Source organism: Arachis duranensis, chromosome 7 (genome assembly GCF_000817695.3).
Source record: "Arachis duranensis cultivar V14167 chromosome 7, aradu.V14167.gnm2.J7QH, whole genome shotgun sequence".
In the NCBI taxonomy this organism is placed as follows: domain Eukaryota; kingdom Viridiplantae; phylum Streptophyta; class Magnoliopsida; order Fabales; family Fabaceae; genus Arachis; species Arachis duranensis.
In genome coordinates, this window is record NC_029778.3 from 66,234,580 (window position 1) to 66,241,167 (window position 6,588).

Consider the following 6,588-nt stretch of genomic DNA (forward strand, 5'->3'; position numbering starts at 1 on the left):
CCTATTATCTCTCTTCTCTCATGAATCGAATCCGGTTCGTCAAACTGAGACTATTTACAAAAAACCGGATCAAAACTCCTAACCGATACGGTTCAAAAACTATGTTCTTCATAACTGCATTATCGAGCTTGCCTCATAAAAGGTTCTAGATTAAAGATGACATAATGACAATTAGGATTGATATTCTTGATGATATATCAAAGGTTTTCCCTTTACTGATCTTCCGGAGAAATTCGTGCTTTCAGAAAAGGTCTCGCGTACTCGAAAATCGGGGTTGTTACAGAAAAGCCTACCTTGTATTGTTTCATCAAAGCATGAGAGTCATTGCATCTCATATTTCCACCCTAGAGCAATACTGAAAACTCACGCTGCAATGCCAATGGACCACCACCCACAAGGTGTAGAAAAGGTGATGGAAAAGTTGAAGGCAAAAACTGCTGAAGCTGCTAATGTCAATGCCTCTATAGCCAAGTATAATACCTGATTATTTTCACATTCCACTTATCTTGCTTCATTTGAGATGGTTCAAATGAAAGTAACAGTTTCATTTTGTTTTGTCTTATTCGATTGCAGCGAGGTCGCGAAAGAGATTGATAAGGGTGAACGCAGCATCATGGAGGACCACGTGCTCAGCGTGCTAAGTAAGATTCAGGAGGTAAGTCTGAATGTGTTTATGTAACACTAAAAAATATAGGAAAAGTGTGTGTGTTCTTTTTTTAAAAGAGAATGTTAACCTTTTTTTATTTTTCGACACAGTATATTCTCAAGGATAACGAGATCACTAAGGCAATCTTGAAAAGCTAGTGTGAGCAGATAAGGATGGTGGCTAAGATGATGGCAGATCATAGGAGGGAGATTCAGGATCTTATCAAAGTAGTTACCACATTTACTGAGACAACAGCCTTGGCGACTAAACCAATGCCAACTAATGTAACTATGGCCAAGGGTGAGACCTCAAAGCCAAAAAGAGAAAAGAAGGGTACCAAGGGGTCGAGAACACGTAAATGCAACCGAGACATAACGTTGTCAAAGAGAAAGGCAAAAACCACTTTGTCACGTTAAAGGTAGAGCTAGAAAATGCTTTCCGTAGAGGGTTCAACATCCCCGACCTTAAAGGTATTCCAACAACCACTTTGTCACGTTAAAGGCAGAGCTAGAAAAAGCTTTTTGTAGAGGGTTCAACATCCTCAGCCTTAAAGGTATTCCAATAACCTTCTGTGTGAGTGTTTTATTGTGGATTACGAAGGTGTGAAAGTGTTTTGACGAGTTCTTATCCTATTTCTTCTTTTTCCTGGCAAGCACAAGCTTACATTTGATGAGCATGAGACCTTCTCTCAAGTTGGCACCAACATCAGACATATTGAACATGGGTTGCCATTCATGTACCACACCCGTGATCCCAGTCATGTAGTTAAAAGATGCCTCAAGTGACCTTTGTAACTCATTCAAAACTTGCAATGCAACAATTGACTTTCTACATAGATTTTTTTGTGAGTTGACTTTTTCAAAATATTTTTGGTTGACTAGTGCTTGGACCTCATCTTCCGACCATCAGAAGGGATGAATTTCAGAAGCTTGGAGTTCGCTGTTGTGATGTACATCTTTGCCATAGGCCTCAATGAAAGGTAAGAGATCGACCCCTTTGCTTTTGTGTTTCTGTACTGATGCTTGTCTTGTTTAGGGTTAACGGTTTTATACTTTTTTGTCAAGCCTATTTTCAGTGAGATTCTTGTTAGCAACGACCATTTAAGGGGGGATCGGCAAGCCTTTGGACCTTATGTCTTAGAGTTGAGGTTTATGATGATGTATGATATATATGTGTTTTTTTTTATTTCCTATCATTATGTATATCTAGTTTATGTTGGAAGATGCATTCATAGAAGATAAGTTTCGTAACGTGTGATTCCATGTTAGGTGATAAATCCGGTTGCCCCAATACTTACTCATGAATATAAATCTCAGAGGTGGTTTCTATCCACAACCTTCGCGGTACCCATTTTTAGTATCTAAAGTATGATATTTCTAACATGTTTGAATATGTTGGCTCTCAACTCAACTAATTTTTTCTTTCCACAATCACAACAAATTGCTCTCAGTCCTGTGAACCACAACATCGATATATTTGAATTCATTTAAACTCGATTCATGGGATTCACTGATGAGTTGATGTGGGTATGTCTATCAACCGTTGTCATTCATACCATATGCCTACCAATAATATGGATAGGGATACCATTGCTATTACTTGGCTTCATTCACCCTTCTTTCTTGATTGGCAGATATTAATGAGCAAAAATTGAAGATCATGGATACAAGAAAGTACACCGAATTGCATAAGTAATATCATAGTGAGTGGATCTTGTTCCCACAAGAATTAAAGGATTGAACAATCAAAGGATAGATTAAATACCTAATTAGATTAATAAAACCTGATTGATGATCGGAAAGGGTAAGAGAGTATCTTATTGGGAGCCTTGAGACTCTTGAATGCTGAATGCTTGGATGCCACAGATAGGGAGCTTGAATGATGAATCGAGAGAAGATACTGATGATAAGAGTCAAGGGCTTTAGAGATGCTTACGCTCTTAGGAAAACAATCTTGTTTATTCATTTTGAAGCTTGTAAAGATCTTTCTTGACAAAACATTTAGTAACTGATTTTCAATTCATTAGCTCCTCAGTTTCTCAAGCATTAATTAGGTGTCAATTAATTAATCAACAGATTAAGTACAGAAACTGATTTTAAATTCAAATAAGATTTAAAAGTAGTCTTTAGGTCGAATTATATGTCACGTATTCAAGCTAATCTTGTCTAGTTAAATCTTAAAATAAAACATAATTTTCGAAAGTTGTTCTAATCTGAATTATGTTATTTATTCAAAATTAGAGTGATTGAAAATCATGTATGTGTCACACACTAATTGAACAACTATTCCTAGCCAAATTCAAATAGCCATGTGAAAGAGTTTTCAAGCTTTAATTCAAATATCCAATTTTCCAATTATAATAAAAGAACACAAGAAGAATTAGCTTACCTTTCAATCTATTAATCCAAATGAAGAATGAATAACTCAATCATGAAATAGATCAATGCAAGACCTTAAAATAAAATAAACATAGATTAATTATCCATAGAAAATAGAAACAGAGCTCCTAACCCTTTGATAGAGAATTAGTTACCCATGAAGAAGTAAGAAAATAAGAAGAAGAGAAGTAGTCTGAGGACTTGATGCCCTTCTCTGTGAGCTATGCTCACTTATTTATATCCTAAATTCTAGAATTCAAATTCAAAACTTAAATTAATCTTATCTGTTGGAGAGGAAGATAAAATAACTACCCTAATCATATCTTTCGGAAAAAAAAAAGAAGATAAGCTAAAAACTTTCATTTTAAATTCAAAATGAAAACTCAACAAATCTGAAATGACCAAATCTCTTATGCTTCTAGAAATAATAAAAAACTAATCTTCTAGATCTTCAAGTCTTCTAAGAGCCCGTTTGGGAAGGAGCAAAAGCTACTCTTTTTTTTACTTTTAGATTATGGAAAGTTATATTACGCGTGTTTGGTACCATTTTTTAGAAATGCTTTTAACTTTCCGAGAAGTTAATTGAGAGCTTTTGAAGAAGTAGAAAAATATGACTTCTTCCTTCTCAGAAGTTATTTTATCACTCCCATTCACAAAAGATTCCAATATTGTGCTACTTTCATTCTTGGCTCTATGAAAAAATATTTTCTGTTTCTGCTGGAAATATTGGCCCTCCACCACCATTTTCATGCAATAGTTCATTTGCTAGAAGTACTGACCTTCCACAATTTTCATGCAATACTTCATCTGTTGAAAGTACTTGGCCTCTACCACCATTTCACACAATGTTCCATCTGAGCCACCTGCTATATATGTCCTTTCCAGTTATTTTTTTATCATTCTACCACTCTATTTTTATTATTAAATTTATATTTAACATTGTGTGTGGTATGAAATCTTAATTTCAATTCTATATTTTTCACATGTGGTTTTGTTTTTATATAATTTGCTATTTTTTCTCAATAGATTCATTTTCTTGTTTTGCAATATTTCTCTATTTTTTATGTATCTCTTTATGTACGAAATATTTTTTTATTTTTTTTATGTTCTTCCACAACAAGTTCATGAAAGTGGCAAGTTCGGAAGAAAATTTAAAACTAATTGAAATGAACGAAATACTATTATATTCATGAAAATATGTAAAGAAGATATGGTAGCTGGAAATAGACTTGGAACACATTTTAACAAAGCTGGTTGGGAAATTTGAAAACAAAGTTCTTGAAACAGACTGATTTGAGTTATGAGTATAAACAATTTAAAAATAAGTGGGAAGCTATAAAAAGATAGTGGAGACTATGGGCTAAACTAAAAGGAAAAGAGACCGATCTTGGTTGGGATCCTATTAAGAAGACCATACAAACAAGTGATGATTGGTGGAATGCTAATATTCAGGTATGTTACATTCTTTTAAACTATTTCAGAAATATCAATTCTACTGAGAGAGATTTTTAATTGCTATTTTATAGTCTCATAGAAAAATCCTGACAAAATTTAGAGAGAAAGGTCCAAAACATATTGATGAATTGGAGTTCCTTTTTGAAGATATTGTAACTGCTGGTATAGGTGCATGGGCACCCTCTCAAGATAAAAATGATAGTTATAACGATAGAGATAATGAGGAAGAAAGTTTAAAGAATGAGTTAAATGATGAATCAACATCTTCTAGTGCAATGAGATAAAAGAGAAGAAAGGTTGGGAGGGGTGATAAAAGATTGGGAACCTCTCAACTTTCAACTCAACTAGAACGTATAATTAATGTGTTTGAAGAAGAAAAGGCCAACGAAATAGCTCATAGAAATAATGTAACAAGTATATCAACTTGTTTAACTACTCTCAAACAATTGTTTGGGCTAGAAGTGGGGAGTGATATATTCTTTATAGCTACAAGACTAATGGCAAAAAAGACAAATAGAAAGATTTTTCTAAAACTTGAAGACTCTGCCTTACAACTTAGTTAGTTAAGGACTCATAGTTTAGCAGATGTGTCTGGTTCTTAAAGTTTTTTGGCTAGAATGTCTCTCTTAAATATGTTTATGTGATGTTCAAAAAATATTTTCATAATTATGTTTCTTTATTGCTTCCTATGGTTGTTTGTTATTTTATATTTAAGATGTGAACTAGTGTTTATTTAGAAATTCTGATTTTCTTACAGGTGTGGTTAGTGTTTATTATTTTATATTAGTTTAAAATATTTGTATGACAGGATATCTAATAGCTCAACTGAAAGTATAGTTATCAAAACTGAACTAGTAATCGACCCGATAAAGTTATTGGGTCACTGGGTAAGTGATTCAATCGGTGGGTCAGTGGTCGAACCGTTTAACCCAGTAATAATTAAATAAATATATAAAATTATCATACAATATTTATTGAAAAATAAAAATTAGTATTTAATATTTCATATTATTTAAATTTAAATAAATTTTATATCAATTTCATTAGCTTATTACTTTAATATGATATATATATAATTTATATAAATTATTAGCCTTTAATTTAATGGGTCTAATCTAATTAAAAGTTACATATAAATAAAATTAATCTTACACATATGAACTAGTGTATGGTTGTAGGTTTAGAGCATTTTCATGTAAACTTTATTATTATATGGAAAAGTCTAGGGGGCTAGTAACTTTTATATTTTTTGGCCAGCACTTAACCATCAAAAGAAAAGTGAGTGATTTGTCACCATTGGATGTAATCTCACACCATTAAAAACACTATTGATGGCCAATTGATGGTTATAAGATACCAAAGTTGTTGGCCCCTAGCATTCCTCTTATTATATATTTTATTATTAGCCTATAATTTTCAAAGAAGAGTGTCTTGGTTAGTGGCAAGGGTGGTGACCTAGTTCGAGTCCCAAGTGCTGCATTTTTGTGAATTAATTCACAAGGTACTTCTACGGTGATCCAGTATGCCCGCCGGTGCACCGTAGAGACGCGCAGGTCATGTGCCCGAGCTGTACCGGTTCGTGTTGAACCGTCCAGTTTTTAATGGATTTGACCACCGTTGACCGAATTAATTGTAGAAACAGTCTGTATTGTAAATCGAACCGGCCAGACCACCGGTTTACTGGGTTTTCGGTCGAACCGGCCAGTCTGATCCGGTTCTAATAACTATGACTGAAAGTTTATCAACTGAAAATTTCATATCAAATACAATTGTGTCAATTTTCAAAAATCCACGAAGAACTTCAAGGTTGACAGGAAATAGTTAGGTAAATTAACTTTTAAATGGGCATCCTATTCGTTGCTACCAACAATTTAGGATGAAAAAGCATGTATTCCTTCATCGCTGGATGTTTTACAAAATACTTACAATCTAAGGACAATAAAGGGTATTGAAATTCATGAACAAGTAGGTATATATATCATTGCACAACCAGGTTCAATACGTAATGCAGAAGAAAGATTCAAACATTTAGGAGAAACCATTTCTAGACAATTTCATTGTGTATTGGATATTATTTGGAAGCTTGCCAACATATTATTCAATCAACTA